This window comes from Diceros bicornis, chromosome 34 (genome assembly GCF_020826845.1).
Source record: "Diceros bicornis minor isolate mBicDic1 chromosome 34, mDicBic1.mat.cur, whole genome shotgun sequence".
Taxonomy (NCBI): Eukaryota; Metazoa; Chordata; class Mammalia; order Perissodactyla; family Rhinocerotidae; genus Diceros; species Diceros bicornis.
Genome location: NC_080773.1, coordinates 37,103,567 through 37,121,134, shown reverse-complemented (window position 1 = coordinate 37,121,134; position 17,568 = coordinate 37,103,567).

Below are 17,568 nucleotides of genomic sequence, written 5' to 3'. Positions count from 1 at the left end.
TGTTGATTATTTCTAATAGTTTTCCAATGGATTCTTTAGGGTTTTCTATATATAAGATCATGTCATCTGCAAACAGCAAGAGTTTCACTTCTTCGTTGTCTGTTTGGATTCCTTTTATTCCTTTTTCTTGTGTAATCACTCTGGCCATAACCTCCAGTACGGTGTTGAATAAGAGTGGCGAGATCCACAAGAAAAAAACTAACAACCCAATTAAAAAATGGGTAAAGACTCGAACAGACATTTCTCCAAAGAAGATATACAGATGGCCAACAGGCACATGAAAAGATGTTCAGCATCATTAATTATCAGGGAAATGCAAACCAAAACTACAATGAGGTATCACCTCATGCCAGTCAGAATGGCTATAATTAACAAGACAGGAAACAATTACTGTTGGAGAGGATGTGGAGAGAAGGGAGCTCTCATACACTGCTGGTGGGAGTGCAAACTGGTGCAGCCACTATGGAAGACAGTATGGAGATTCCTCAAAAAATTGAGGATAGAACTACCATACGATCCAGCTATTCCACTGCTGGGTATTTATCCAAAGAACGTGAAAACACCAATGCGTAAAGATACGTGCACCCCTCCGTTCATTGCAGCGTTATTCACAATAGCCATGACATGGAAGCAACCTAAGTGCCTATCAAGGGAAGAATGGATAAAGAAGATGTGGTATTTATACACAATGGAATACTACTCAGCCATAAGATACAATGAAATCTAGCCAATTGTGACAGCATGGATGGACATTGAGGCTATTATGCACAGTGAAATAAGTCAGAGGGAGAAGGTCAAATACAGTATGATCTCACTCATTAAGTAATAGATAATAACAACAAACAAACACATAGAGACAGAGACTAGATTGGTGGTTATCAGAGGGGATGGGGGGAGGGAGGAGAGTGAAAGGGATAATTAGCCTCCTGGGTGTGGTGATGGATTGTAATTAGTATTTGAGTGGTGAACATGAGAACATGATGTAATCCAAGCAGAAATAGAAGTATAATGATGTACACCTGAAATTTATACAATGTTATAAATGAATGTTACCACAATAAACCAAAACAAACAAACAAACAAAAAAAACCAGAGTGGCGAGAGTGGGCCCCCTTGTCTTGTCCCTGTTTTCAGAGGGATGGCTTTCAGTTTTTCCCCATTGAGTATGATGTTGGCTGTGGGTTTGTCATATATGGCTTTTATTATGTTAAGGTACTTTCCTTCTATACCCATTTTGTTGAGAGTTTTTATCATAAATGGATGTTGGATTTTGTCAAAAGCCTTCTCTGCATCCATTGAGATGATCATATGGTTTTTATTGCTCTATTTGTTAATGTGGTGTATCACATTGATTGATTTACAGATGTTGAACCATCCCTGTGTCCCTGGTATAAATCCCACTTGATCATGGTGTATGATCTTTTTAATGTATTGCTATATTCGGTTTGCCAATATTTTTTTTTAAATTTTTTTTTTTTTTTTTTTTTTTTTTTTTGTGAGGAGATCAGCCCTGAGCTAACATCCGCCAATTCTCCTCTTTTTTTGCTGAGGAAGACGGCCCTGGGCTAACATCTGTGCCTATCTTCCTCCACTTTATATGGGACGCCGCCACAGCATGGCTTACCAAGCAGTGCGTCGGTGCGCGCCCGGGATCCGAACCAGCGAACCCCGGGCCGCCGCAGCGGAGCGCGCGCACTTAACCGCTTGCGCCACCGGGCCGGCCCCTCGGTTTGCCAATATTTTGTTGAGGATTTTTGCATCTATGTTCATCAGGAATATTGGTCTGTAGTTTTCCTTCTTAGTATTGTCTTTGCTTGGCTTTGGTATTAGGGTGATGTTGGCCTCGTAGAATGTGCTGGGAAGTGTTCCATCTTCCTCTATTTTTTGGAATAGTTTGAGAAGGATAGTTATTTAAGTCTTCTTTGAATGTTTGGTAAAATTCTCCAGAGAAGCCGTCTGGTCCTGGACTTTTATTTTTGGGAGGATTTTGATTACTGTTTCAATCTCTTTACTTGTGATTGGCCTATTCAAGTTCTCTATTTCTTCTTGATTCAGTTTTGGGAGGTTGTATGAGTCTAGGAATTTATCCATTTCTTCTAGATTGTCCAATTTGTTGGCATATAGTTTTTCATAGTATTCTCTTATAATCTTTTGTATTTCTGTGGTATCTGTTGTAATTTCTCCTCTTTCATTTCTAATTTTATTTATTTGAGCCTTCTCTCTTTTTTTCTTGGTGAGTCTGGCTAAGGGTTTGTCAATTTTGTTTATCGTCTCAAAGAACCAGCTCTTTGTTTCATTGATCCTTTCTACTGTTTTTTTAATTTCATTTATTTCTGCTCTGATTTTTATTCTGTTCCTCCTTCTGCTGACTTTAGGCTTTGTATGTTCTTCTTTTTGTAACTCTGTGGGGCGTAGTTTGAGGTTGCTTATTCGGGTTTTGTCTTGTTTGTTAATGTGGGCCTATATTGCTATGAGTTTCCCTCTCAGGACCAATTTTGCTGCATCCCATAGGAGTTGGTATGGTGTATTTTCATTTTCATTTGTGTCCAGATGTGCTTTTATTTCTCCTTTAATTTCATCAATGATCCATTGGTTTTTAGTAGCATGTTGTTGAGTCTCCATAGCTTTGTCACTTTCCCGGTTTTTTCCTTGTAGTTGATTTCTAACTTCATGGCATTATGGTCTGAAAAGATGCGTGTTAGGATTTCTGTCTTCTTAATTGTATATAGGCATGCCTTGTTTCCCAACGTATGGTCTATCCTTGAGAATGTTCCATGCACGCTGGAGAAGAATCTGTAATCTGCTGTGTTTGGATGGAGTGCTCTGTATAGGTTTATTAAGTCCATCTCATCTAGTTTTTCATTTAGGTCCATTATTTCCTTATTTATTTTCTGTCTGGATGATCTGTCCATTGATGAGAGTGGGATGTTAAGATCCCCTACTACTATTGTGTTGTTGTTAATATCTCCTTTTAGGTTTGTTGATAGTTGCTTTATGTACCTTGGTGCTCCTGTATTGGGTGCACATATATTTAAAAGTGATATGTCTTCTTGGTGGAGCGTCCCTTTTATCCTTATATATTGCCCCTCTGTGTCTCTCATTACCTGTTATATCTTGAAGTCAACTTTGTCTGATATAAGTATGGCAACACCTGCTTTCTTTTGTTTGCCATTATCTTGGAGTATTGTCTTCCGTCCTTTCACTCTGAGCCTATGTTTGTCTTTAGAGCTGAGATGTGTTTCCTGGAGGCAGCATATTGTTGCTTCTTGTTTTTTAATCCATCCCACCACTCTGTGTCTTTTGATTGGAGAGTTCAGTCCATTTACATTTAGGGTAATTATTAATATATGGGGGCTTGTTTTTGTTATTTTATTGCTCTTTTTCCGGTCCTTTTACATTTATTTCTCATCCCCTGTGCTTCGGACTACCAATTCAGTTTGGTAGTTCTGTATGGGGGTTCTCTTGGTTTTCTCTTTATCATGTGTGATTCTGTTCTGATTATTTGGTTAGTGGTTACCATGAGGTTTGTATAAAAAATCTCATGAATGTGATAGTCCATTTGTTGATCGCCTCTTATTCCCTTAGACTAAGTCAATTCGATCCCTCTCCTCTTCCCCTTCTAAGTTATTGTTGTCACATCTTATTCCTTCTTGTGTTGTGAGTTCGTGTTTAACATGATGAGGTCATATTTATGCTTGGTGCTTATCTTCGCTTGATCTCCGGTTTTATGTTTAAGTGTTTGCTAATCTATTTTGATAGAGAACTGCAATTTTCCTGGTTTTGTCAACCTATTTTCCTCCTTGTTCAAAACTCTGAATCCCCTTTCTCTTTTCTTCCTCAGAGATGAGGGCCTTCTTGATCACTTCTTGTAGTGGGGGTCTTGTGGCAATGAACTCCCTTAGCCTTTATCTGGGATAGTTATTATTTCTGCATCATATCTGAAGGATATTTTTGCTGGATAGAGTATTCTTGGCTGAAAGTTTTTGTCCTTCAGAATTTTGAATATATTGTTCCACTCTCTCCTAGCCTGTAAAGTTTCTGTCAAGAAATCAGCTGAGAGCCTGATAGGAAATCCTTTGTATGTTATTTTTGTTTTTGTCTAGCTGCCCTTAATAGTGTTTCTTTGTTGTTGACTTTTGCCAGCTTTACTACTATCTGCCTTGGAGAGGGTGTTTTCGTGTTGATATATTTACGAGATCTATTTATTTCATTCACTGGTATTTCCAGCTCCTTCCCCAGGTTTGGGAAGTTCTCAGCTATTATTTCTTTGAACAAATTCTCTGCTCCTTCTTCCCTCTCTTCTCCCTCTGGAATACCTATAATCCTTATGTTGGATTTCCTAATTGAGTCGGATATTTCTCGGAGAGTTACTTCATTTCTTTTTAGTCTTAGTTCTCTTTCCTCCTCCATCTGGAGCATTTCTGCATTGCTGTCCTCAATATTGCTAATTCTTTCCTCCATATTGTCATCTCTCATGCTTAAGGCTTCCAGATTTGTCTTTATTGCCTCTATTGTGTTTTTCATTTCTCAGATTTCTGATTTTTTTTTTGTACAGTTTCAATCTCTTTTGTGAAGAAACTCCTGATTTCATTGAATTGTCTGTCTGTGTTTTCTTGTATTTCATTAAGCTTTTTTATGATGGCTATTTTGAATTCTCTGTTGTTAAGCTTATACATTTCTGTGCTGTCCGGGTTGACTTCTGTGTGCTTGTCATTTTCCTTTTGGTCTGGAGATTTAATATATTATTACATGGTGACTGTTGGTGTTGGCTTACTTTTCCTCATAGTGAAAACACATGGTCACAGTTTCCTCTTGCTGCCACTGGGTTGGGGTCAAGGGCTGTGTATTCTGGCCCCGCCTCATTCCATGGGCACTCTCGTTGGCCCCTGCTGATCTGAGGCATGGCTGAGTGGAGGCTGCTGGGGGGGAAGCGTGGGAACGGCTGGAGCTGGAGCGTGGGAACAGTTGAGACTGGAGCGTGGCTAGGCCAAAGCAGCTGAGGTTCTGGTGCGGGTGAGTTGAAGCAGCTGCAGCTGCAGTGCCACTGGGCAAAAGAAGTAGGAGCTGGAGTGCCTCTGGGCCAAAGAAGGTGGAATTGGTGTGCACTGGGCTGAAGAAGGAGGAGCTGGAGCACGGCTGGGCCGAAGAAGGAGGAGCTGGAGTGCAGCTGGACCAAAGAAGCTGGAACTGCAGTGCACTGGGCATAAGAAGCTGGAACTGGGGTGTGCTGAGCCGAAGAAGGAAGAGCTGGAGCACCGCTGGGCCAAGGAAGCTGGAACTGGAGTGCGCTGGGCCAAAGAAGGAGGAGCTGGAGTGCTTCTGGGCCAAAGAAGCTGGAACTCCTTCCACTTCCTCTGAGGATTCCAGCACCTCTGTCCTCGGGTGTACGGCTGCCTGGGTGCCTCAGACGTCCCCTGTGTTGTGTGAATAGCTTCTGTGGGAATGTGAATGTGCTTTTTGTTGTGTCTAAGAGGGAGTGAGTTCAATGGGGGAAGCTCACTCCGCCATGATGCTGATGTCACTCTCCTTGATTGTTTTGTGTCTGGTTGCATTGTGTTGATGTCTGCTCATCTGACAGTGTGGTCACTTCTTCAAGACTTTGTGGTACATTTTCAGTGGGGAAAGGTGTTCACCTGCAGATCGATGCAAGGGTGCCAGCTTGGTGGGGTATGGTGAAAGCCCAGCAGGGTAGTCTCCATGCAGTTCTATCACCTGAGAACAATGTCCAGGAGGCTAGCAGGAGTCCTCATTACACAAGGCTGCGGGTGTGTATAGCAGTGGAGAAGGCTGCTGGGGACCTAATGATATTATTTTCTCCCATGAGGGTGTGATGGCCAAGGAGATCCCTCTTGGTTTGAGTCTGCCTCTCGCACCCTGTGTTGGTGGTGGCAGCATGGGTATCTGATGGATAGGCACCGGTGGAGCAGCTACAAAGCTAGGGTCTGATGTGTTGGTACTTCAGAAATTTCAGCGGTTCTGGGGTCTGGGACTTTGGATAAACATCAGTGGTTTTGGCTTTGGTTCGTGAAATGCAGCTACACACAGAGCAACCATGGAGGCTGTGCCCATGGAAACATGGTGGCTCTCGAGAGCTGGATAGTCTATAGCAAGGGTGGCTGCTGTGCCTGAGACGCAGGTGTATGTGATGCAGCTGTGGAGTCAGGGTCTGGAATGTGGGCACAGCTGTGGGGTCTAGGGGTGGGTGGCAGCCCTCGTCCTGCAGCAGCACAACAGCAGCTCCTTCTGAGAGGGTTGCAGTACCTTTATAAGGGGTGTCAACCATGGTGATGGCTGTTGGTTAACTCAGTGGCGAAATGCACCAGTGTCCTCTGTGGAGCAGGCAGCTGGGGTCTTCTGCTGAGCAGGCCACTGGGGACTGCAATGGCACCTGCCCTGTGGCTGATGGAGAGAGCCCCTGTGCTTCTTATTTGTTAGCCATTCGGGTGTCTCTGCTCAGTCTCTGCAGCGATCCTTACTATTGTGCACTTATTCTCTTCTTATGCTCCACTGTGTTGTAGTTGGTTCTTCGTTGGACTCTTGAGCTCTCCAGGGCTGATTTCATTCATGGACAGCTGTTTTTTTATGTGTTGATGGTGAAGGGTGCTGTCTTCTATCCCACCATCCTGCTGAGATCTCACCTGCGTCTCTTTTCTGTGGTCTGTTGTGGGCTGTAGTGCTCTGGGAGTGCAGGCAGTTCACCTCTCCTGTCATTCTGCTCAGAGTCGTATACTCCATGTCCTGTGTAGTTACCCAGCTAAGGCTTAGGGTGAAGAGTTCTTAGTGTGTCACTGGATGGATATGACTCCGCCATGGCAGAGTGGGCTCAGAGGGGCCCTGGTCCTGGTGGGTGGCAGCTGGGGATGATGTCACGTCAGACTCATGTTCAGATCATAGCAGGAGCCTATCCTGTTCAGCTAGAGTTTTGGTGCCATTACCAGTGACTACACCCCATTTCTACCTTTGCTTCCCCATATTGACATTTTGCCGACTTGTCACTTGTACTGTTCATCATTTCCTATGCAATTTCCACCCAGGGATAATCTCCATTAGATAATCTCCAAATTAGATAATCTCTGATTGCCTCTGTGGACTCCATGCCTGAGTTGAGCGTGCTTTGCTTTGGCGGCCTGGGTTCAGTTCCTGGATGCGGAACCATACCACTCATCTGTCAGTAGCCATGTTATGGTGGCAGCTCACATAGAAGAACCAGAAGAACTGACAACTATACACAACCTTGTGCTGCAGCTTTGGGGGAGAAAAAAGAAGAAAAAAGAGGAAGATTGGCAACAGATGTTAGCTTAGGGCAAATATTCCCCTGCAAAGAGAAAATATATGTATACAGTATAGTACAGTCATGTGCCCCGTAACGATGTTTCAGTCAATGACGGACCGTATATACGACAATGGTCCCGTAAGTTTAATACCATATAACCTCTCACAACGTATCTCCTTCTTCAAGCAAAGCATAACTGTAAATACATGAACCAGTAACATAGTTGTTTATTCTCATTATCAAGTATTTTATACTGTACATAATTATATGTGCTATACTTTTATACAACTGGCAGCGCAATAGGTTTGTTTATACCCCCATTACCCGAAACATGTGAGTAATGCATTGCGATACATGTGACGGTTACAATGTCACTAGGCAGTAGGAATTTTTCATTTCCTATATAAATCTTATATATGACCACCATCCTATATGTGGTGTGTCATTTACTGAAACATCATTATGTGGCACATGACTGTAATTTGAATCTATCTTCCCACTCTCTCCTGGCTTGCAAGTTTTCTGCTGAAATGTCCGCTGATATCCTTGTGGGATTCCCTTGTGTAAGATGAGTTTGTTTTGTCTAGCTGCTTTCAAAATGATCTCTTTGTAAATGCTTATCAGCATGTCCATTATAATTTGTCTCTGTGAAGTTCTCTTTGGATTGTATCTATGTGGCACCTGTGAAGATCACGTACCTGGATATCCACTTTTCTCCCTAGATTTGGGAAGTTTTCACTGTTACTTCCTTTTTTTTAAAAGGAGAGGATGGGATATCCTTCCCTGCTTTGCTTTTTTTTTTTTTTTTTGGTGAGCAAGATTGGCCTGAGCTAAGATCTGTTGCCAATCTTCCTCTTTTTGCTTGAGGTAGATTGTGCCTGAGCTAACATCTGTACCAGTCTTCCTGTATTTTGCCAATGGGATGCCGCCACAGCTTGATGAGCGGTGTGTAGGTCTGTGCCTGGGATCTGAACCCACAAACCTGGGCCACTCCGAAGTAGTGTGCGCAAACTTAACCACTACGCCACTGGGCCAGCCCCTCACCATTACTTCTTTAAATAAACTTTTTGCCCCTTATTGCTCTTTTCCTCTAGGGCTCCCATAATATGAATAATGTTTTGCTTCATGTTCCTTAATCCGTGTAGGCTTTTGTCACTGTTTTTCTTTATGTTTTTTGTTTTTTCTCCACTCACTGGATAATTTAAAGACTTGCCTTCCAGTTACAGATTCTTTTTTCTGCTTGATGAAGTTGGCTGCTGATGCTGTCTATTGCGTTTTTCATTTCATTCATTGTATTCTTTAGCACCAGAATTTTTGTATGATTCTTTTTTTAAAGTGATAGAATGTCAACATATTATTATTATTCATGTAAGCATTTAATTCCAAAGAAATGGAGGTAAATTACAAACAGAATTTTTGCAAGTACATGAAATTTCCACTTTATTTTATTTTATTTTTTTTGTGAGGAAGATCAGCCCTGAGCTAACATCCATGCCAATCCTCCTCTTTTTGCTGAGGAAGACTGGCCCTGGGCTGACATCCGTGCCCATCTTCCCCCACTTTACATGGGACGCTGCCACAGCATGGCTTTCCAAGCGGTGCATCGGTGCGCGCCCGGGATTCGAACCTGCGAACCCCGGGTCGCCACAGCGGAGAACGCGCACTTAACTGCTTGCGCCACAGGGCCGGCCCCTGAAATTTCTACTTTAGAGTATGGTTTTATATCACAGGAGTTCAAATGCATATGTCTACATGTATTCCCACACAGCTCCTTTGGAATGATTTCCATCATACCTTACGTGAATTTACCAAGGACCTGGAATCTAAGCAAACAAACAAAATTTCATAAGACTCACTTTTAGATAAATGGGATAAGCAATAGTCATCACATGATTGGGACTTTTAGTTTCCAACAGACAATTTCTTGAAATGTTTCTTCTGATACAAGGGTTCTAAGTTGGAACTCTCAAAAAACAAGGGCAGAACATGAGTAAAAGAAAAGAAACGTTTGCCCCTTAAGCCTGTAGTCCCCATCCTTTGACCAAAGCAAAGCAAAGCATCTTTTCTGCAAAATAAATGGGTCTCCAATATTTCCATCTAGTTGAGCACTCAGAGATAGACACCTAAGGACATACAGTTTGTATATTTGCCATCTTGCCCTGTTTGCTTTAATTATGCCTGAAGTGTTTCATACCCGTACAAGTCCAAAGGTGGAAGAACACATACTAGTCTGGTAACTGATAAGAGCTGACTGTAAAGCACAAGCTGGTTGAGCTAGTGCAGCCCTGTGGCAAGTTTTCTCACACAGAGAAGGAGTAGAACCATCCTGCTCAAAAGACCGGTGTAATAAGGACAGTCAACTTAGAAACATTCTTCTCTCCCACATATTACCTGCCACCCAGTTTCTTAAAAAGTAGATAGTATTAAGAGGATTTAGGTGTGTGTGTGTGTGTGTAATGATCTAGTACTGCTCCATTTTTTCTTTTGATATGTCTTCCTAGCTGCCCGTGGTTATCAAATTAGGATTAGGAATCCCGTCAATGATGGATAGGCTATTTCCAGCCGTTCACTAATCAATTCACTTGTCAGTGCTTCATATCTGAGCACCTTCTTGGAGAGTCGGCATACCAGGAACTGCAGTAGCATCAGTTGAAGGTGTGGGGTGATTCTTCTGCTCCGTTGCCGTTCTGTGTCCATGACCTCAGCAGGTCCAGAACCCATGAGTGAGGGCAGATGAAGCTGCACCTTCCACCTGCAGCTGATAGGCGAGCCTCCTGCTTGCTCCACTCAGCCTGGCCTGGCAGCCAGTGACTGCACGCTCAGCCTGCTGCTGTTTTGTTCCTCTTTATGATTTGCATGTTTTTGTTGAACAACTTGTTTTGTTTTATTGTTTACCTTATTTTGTTGAATTGTCTGTTTTCCTGTAGCTCACTGTGCTTGGTTAAAACAGTGATTTTGAATTCTTTGTCTGGCTGTTTGTAGAACTCCATTTCTTTGAGGTTGTTTCTGATAATATATTGTGTTCCTTAGACGGTGGCATGTTTCCTTGATTGTTTTGTGTTTCTAGTTGCCTTGTGTTGATGTCTGCTCATCTGCTGGTGTGGTTACTTCTTCCAGACTTTGTGGTACATTTTAAGTGGGGAAAGGCCTTCACCTGCAGGTGGATGCAAGGGTGACAGCTTGGTGGGGTATGGTAGTTACAGCTCTGGGGAAGGCCCAGCAGTGTAGTCTCCATGCAGTTCTATCACCTGAAAACAGTGTCCATGAAGATAGCAGGAGTCCTCATTACACAAGGCTGTGGGTGTCTACAGCAGTGGAGAAGGCTGCTGGGGACCTCGTGATCTTGTTTTCTCCCATGGAGGACGTAATGGCCAAGGAGATCCCTCTTGGTTTCGAGTCCGCCTCTCGGGTACGGTGTTGGTGGTGGCAACACCGATGTCTGATGCACGGGCACCTGTGGAGCAGCTACAAAGCTAGGGTACGATGTGTTGGCACTTCAGAAATTTCAGTGGCTCTGGGGTCTGGGACTTTGGACAGACATCAGTGGTTTTGGCTTTGGTTCGTGAAATGCAGCTACACACAGAGCAACCATGGAGGCTGTGTCCATGGAAACATGGTGGCTCTCGAGAGCTGGATAGTCTATAGCAAGGGTGGCTGCTGTGCCTGAGACGCAGGTGTATGTGATGCAGCTGTGGAGTCAGGGTCTGGAATGTGGGCACACATGGAGCAGGCACAGCTCTGGGGTCCAGGACATGCAGAGGTTTGGGAATGGGTGGCAGCCCTCGTCCTGGAGCAGCACAACAGCAACTGCTTCTGAGGGGGTTGCAGTAGCTTTATAAGGGGCATCAACCATGATGATGGCTGTTGGTTAACTCAGTGGCGAAATGCACCAGTGTCCTCTGTGGAGCAGGCAGCTGGGGTCTTCTGAGCAGGCCACTGGGGACTGCAATGGCACCTGCCCTGTGGCTGATGGAGAGAGCCCCTGCCCTTCTTATTTCCTAGCCATTCAGGTGTCTCTGCTAAGACAGTCTCTGCAGTGATCCTTAATGTGCACTTATTCTCTTCTTATGCTCCGCTGTGTTGTAGTTTGTTCTTAATTGGACTCTGGAGCCCTCCAAGGCTGATTTCATTCATGGACAGCTGTTTTTTTATGTGTTGGTGGTGAAGGGTGGTGTCTCCTATCCCACCATCCTGCTGTGATCTTACCTGGATCTCTTTTCTGTGGCTTGTTGTGGGCTGAGTTGCTCTGGGAGTGCAGACCATTCATCTCTCCTGTCATTCCCCTAACACTTGTATCCTCTATGTCCCGTGTAGTTGCCCAGCTAAGGCTTAGAGGGAAGAGTTCTTTGTGTCACAGGATGGGCATGACTCCAGCCATGGCAGGGTGGGCTCAGAGCGGGCCTGGTCCTAGTGAGTGGCAGTTGGAGAGGGTGTATGTCAGGCTTGTGTTCAGATCATAGCAGGAGCCTGTCCTGTTCAACCAGAGATTTGGTGCCATTGCCAGTGGCCACATCCCATTTCTACCTTTCCTTCCCCATATTGACAAGTTGCCAACTTGTCAGTTGTACTGCTCGTCATTTCCTGTGTGATTTCCACCCAGGGATGATCTCCAAATTAGATAATCTCTGATTACCTCTCTGGACTCCATGCCTGACCCATTTCTCTCTCTGCACTCCTTCTGCAGTGCTCTCCACCATGGCCCTCACATGTTGTGCCCTGAGGTGCAAACATATCCTTAGATTCACCTTGATCAGCAGCTAATCTGTTGTGATTGGATTTTCACGGGCTTGGATGCACCCTTCTGCTGAGCCGCACATCAGCAGCAGAAAAGGTCCTGCAGGCAGCTGTGGGCAGAGAACAAGGTGTAGACCCTGTTTCTCTTCCATGTGTCATACCTTATTTTTGTATCTTTCCCTTGCTGAGGTCTCCACCTCTTCAAAATTCTTCAAAATAGGGGCCCTATAATATACAGAAGCTTCAACTGGATTCCAACTCCATAGTCTTGAAAAGCATCCCATCGATTCTTTGTTAGATGGAACAGATGCACATTTGTGAGGCGTTGCCCTCTCCCTATAGTCAATGTGTACTTCACCAGGGTTTCTTTGTGTTCAGGTTGTTGCTGTGGAGCAGAGGATGTGGAGGCTTCCTTTGAACAGAGCATTTCTGTAGGAGTCTCACAGACCAGGATATTCCACTTTCCCAGAAGACTCACTCCTACAAGATGTGTGGTCTGGTGTTGAAAGATATTTTGCACTTGGCTGAGCGCAAGGGAACACAACACAGCCAGAAACTGTTAACGTGTGGGTCCTGTAGGAAACTGTTTTATTTCAGTGCAACTTTTGAACACCAGCAGGAGCAGCACATGGGGGAGAAAGCCTTCAGAAGCAGTGTGGACGCAGGCTCGTTTCTGAAGAGCTGCAGGCTCCGTGTGTCAGAGAAGCCCTTTCCCTGGGTGGAGGTTTGGAAGTACTTCCTGGCCAGCTTTGGACATCTCCAGCAACAGGCCACTCACACCAGGGAGAAGCCCCAACAAATCACCCATTGCAAAGCAGCTTTGCAAAGCAGAAAAAGTCATTACACCTGGGGAGAATGCCTGATAGCCTTCAGCCCCAAATACACACTTGTTCAGGACCAGGGTGTCCACCCTGGAAGACAGTGGTTTACATGCCATCGATTTGGGAAAACAGGTACAAATCCTCATCTGTTGTGCACCAGAGTGCCCATGCTGGAGAATGGCTTCATGTTTGTGTGGTGAAGTGGCAAATTCTTTAGTGGAAGCTTAACCTTCAGTCAACATCGTAAAATTCATACTTGGACAAGGCAGTGCAAGTGCAGCAAATGTGGCAAATCCCTAAGCCGCACATCTGTCCTCTTCGTACCTGGAGAAGTCAAACTGGAAAAAATTGTTATGTGTGCAGTGAATGTATGAAATCTTTTAGCCATAGCTCAATTTTCATTTGCCATTGGAGAGTCCAACTGAAGAAAAGCCTTGTAAATGTAGTGACTGTGCTAAATCTTTCACCTCTAGCTCTGCCCTCAGTTGTCATTTGAGAGCTCACATGGCAGAAAGACTTTTCTGACTGCATTGAATGTGGGAAATCCTTTACTGAAAACTCCCGACTCGTTATACACAGGAGAGTTCACACTGGCGAAAGGCCCAGAGAATGCAGCAAATGTGGCAAAGCATTTTGCCAAAGTTCTTCACTCCTTTGACGTTAGAAAGTTCACACAGGAGAAAAGCCTTATGAGTGTGGGGAATGTGAGAAATCCTTCGGGCAAAAGCCCAACCTCATTCAACATTGGAGCATTCACAGTACAGAAAGACCTTATGAGTGTGGGGAATTTGGGAAATCCTTTAAGCAAAAGCTTGACCTCGTTGAACAACAGAGAGTTCACACTGGACAAAGGCCATATTAATGTGAAGAATGTACGAAATCATTTAGCTAAAAGTCCCACATCATTGTACACAAGAGAGTTCTCTCCAAAGAAAGGCCATATGAATACAACAGATGTGGGGATCGTTAGCCAAATCTCTGCGATCCTTCAACTTCAGAGACTTCACACTGGATCATGGCCTTGTGATTGCAGTGAATGTGGAAAATCCATTGCTGATATCTCCAACTTAATTAAACATGGGAGAGTTCACACTGGAAAAAGGTCTTATGACTGGCAAATGTGGAGAAGCATTTAGCCAAAGTTCTGTACTGCATCATCATCAGAGGGTTCACACTGTTTTAAGGCTTTATAAGTGAAGCAAATGTGGGAAATTCTTTAGCTAAAGGTCTGTTTTCCTTCAGCATCAGTAGTTCACACTGCATCAAGGCCTTACGAATATAGTGAGTGTGGGAAATGCTTTACTAAAATCGTCAGTCTCATTAAACACAGGAGTATTCACACTGTAGAAAGTCCTTATGATGTAGCAAATTTGGAAAATCCTTTACCTACAACTCCAGTTTCCCAAAACATTAGAATGTTGTCACTGGATAATGGCCTTATGGGTGTGATGAAACTGGGAAACCTTTTAGCCAAAACTCTGGCCACGTTACGCACTGCAGAGTTCACACTGCTGAAAGGCTGTACAAGTGCAGCAAATGTGGGCAAGCCTTCAGTCTTTTCTCATTGGATACCACAAAGTTCACTTCACAAAAATAATATTGTGCAAGTAATGTGTCATTTCTTGTTTGTTATAACAGCACTGGGGAGATCCCTCATGAGGGTGCCATCTGTCTGTATTGAACTTCATACCCTTGATAAACCATGTAAATTCCAGGAATGTGGTAGCTGCAGAGTACTTTTTAATTTGCCCAGACCCCTTCCCAGATGTATGTCACTGCCAGTTCCGTAGCAAAAGCCATTTTACCTCTATCATTTTGCAGCTGCTCACTGTGTGTATTGTTGACCTTCTCCAACATGTCCAGGGAAGCAAACTTTGATGGTCTCCCTTTTGGGGGAGAACAGTGTTCTTCAGTGTTCTTACAATGTTCTTCTCATTGTAAGAAGGGTGAACACTCATTCTGAAACCAAAAACAAATGAGTTAAAAGAGAGAAAAAATTTGAGATAACCTTTGCTAACTGCAGCTGTGCATACTCAGCATAAACAACTGTTGTTTAAAACTAACCAGATCTTTCTGTTGCTCTTTAGTATATGAGTGAGCTGTTTTTTCAGGAAGTCAAGGTCCAGACATCAACAAGAAAGGAGATTCAGCCTCACAAGGCAAAACACAGACCAAAGATGAAAACTAACCAGAAGAGTTCAGATGGTGAAGGAAAAAAGAGATTCAATCTTCAAAACCAAACACAGGCTGAAGACATCAGCCAGCAAGGCCACATGCTCCCTCCACTACCTAAAACCCCAAATAAAAACCCCTACCTTTTTCCCTTCTAGGAGGTTGATTTGAGTTTTAACTCCCACCTCATCGTCTGGCTGCCTTTTAACAATAAACCTCTTTCCTTGCTGTAAGCCTGCTGTTTTGGTGATTGAGACTTGCTGTGCATCACATAATGAACCTGTCTTTGTGTTCAGTAACAATTCCTTTCTAATTAGTTTCTCTGATGAGTTACATCACTGACCTGACCAATTTTTGGCCCAGAGGACTCTGATGGCGATTTGAAAACATAGATTTCCTTTTTCAGGGATATTTTTCATCCCACATGACTCCTGTGCTGGAATTTCCTGCCCTTCAAGTCTCCATCCCAGGAGCAGCCTGCCTCCCATTGCTCTCTCTGCTTTGTGCAAAAATGAAGGCCTTCTTGTTTAATTCACCTTTCATCTGGAGGCTCTATTCACTGTGGTGGTTTGAAAACAGCTGGGTTCTGCTACAGGAAGGGGTGAACAGCTTTGATTAGCTGAGGTCATTGTGAGAGGAAAACAGGTAAATGTTTAGTGGATTTCTGTAGCCTCTCTGGAGTCTTCACCTCAAAGTTATTGCTGTGCAGGAACATGAGGCTACAGAGGCCAGCTCTGCGGCCTTTGTGCCCTAGCCTGCATTCCTCTTGAATCCGGAGGAAACTGCCTCATAGCTCTCCAGTATTTGCTACCACTGAGGCAGGGCGTCCTCCCAGGGCATGAGGAAAGAGCTGGTGGAGTCAATATAGGTTTATCAGACTGGCATTCCAAAATTATAGGAAATCCAGATTCTTATTTTAACCATATTTTTAGAGCTCTAATAAGGTATAAATGACATGCAATAAATTGCTGCTTATATTTAAACTGTACAATGTGGTTAGTTTTGACACTCATGTAAACCCATAAATTCACTGTCACAGTGGTGATAAATGAAGCTCTCCATCATCCTCTTATTTACTCTGGGCCCTCTCATGTCTCCTCTCTCTGCTCTCCAGCTATCATTGATGTACTTTCCTTTACAATAGATTAGTTTGCATTTTCTAGAATTTTATAAGAGTCTTCTCAAAGTGTTTCCTCTTTTTTCCCCCCAGTAGCCTCGTGTAGCTTTTTCATTTTGAGATTCATCAATAGTGCTCATGTGAGTAGTTCTTTCTTTTTATATTGTGGGAAGTATGATGTTCTGTGGATATAGCACTATTTGTTTATTCTTTTGTCTGTTCATGCATATTCGAGTTGTTTCTAGTTTTTGACTGTTGCAGATAAAACTGGAAGATATTTGAAAACACTTCTTCGTGTGTTTCATTGATCTTGTGTTAATTTCTTGGGGTGTAATGCCTGAGTCACAGGGTAGGTAAGTAGATACCGTTTTAAGAAATGCCAAACTGTGACCTAACATGGTTGTCCCCTTTTGTCTTCCTGCCAGCAGTGAATGAGACTTCCAGTTCTTCCATTTCCTTGCCAATAGTGGGTATGGTTGGTTTTTAAAAAATTTAAGCAGTTTAATCATTGTGTAACCATGTAAAACACTGTGGTTTTAGTTGCATTTCCCTGATGTTGAACATTTTTTCACTTGTTTATTTACCACTATTATGTCTTCTTTTGTAAATGACTTTTCTTATCTTTTGCTTGTGTTTTAAATGACTTTTGGCTGTTTCCCTTTTCTCTAAGAAAGAAGAAGGTAGTGAAACAAAGACTGACTCGGAACTTCATTCTTTTTTCAGTGATGTGACTTCTTTCCTGTAAGGAATGACTGGTTTTGAATTTGGAAATATTTCCTGAGTGTTTTTGGTGCTGTACACAATGCAGTGACCCCACACAGTATACATTGTAAAGGCTAATCTGCCTGATGAACTTTCACCTTTTTAAGATTCTCCATCACCTTCTCAAGTCTAGATATTCAACAATACCATGTGTCAACCCGTGATTTGTAGTGTTTTCCAATTTCCCTGGTGTAAACACTCCCACAGTGGCCAATTTAAAACTGCCCACATGATGTCATTGCACGTGGAGTTGGGAAGAGTTGCCAGTGGTAGACCAGGATATTCTGTTGCTGGCATACTGGTACAGTAGCTGGCAGGTAACCTCAAGAACATAGAAAATAATAAAATGTAGTGAAATGGATTAGAAAGTGAGAAGTTTTTGTTTGCTTTTTAAACATTTTAATGGCAGTGTAATTGACTTATATTAAACTGCACAAAGTTAAGTGTACATTTTGATGTTTGATGCGTGCTTACACCCTGACACGAAAAGTTTCCTCCTGCCTTTTTAAATGCATCCTTCTCAACATATAAAAATACACATGGAATGATATATTCTATATTTTGTTATGACTGTTTTCAATATATGCAAAAATGGAAAAGAGTGTTATGAAGCCACGTGAAGCCTTCCCCAATCTTCTATCATTATCTGTCATTTCATGGCCATTCTTGTTTCATCTCTCCCCATGTAC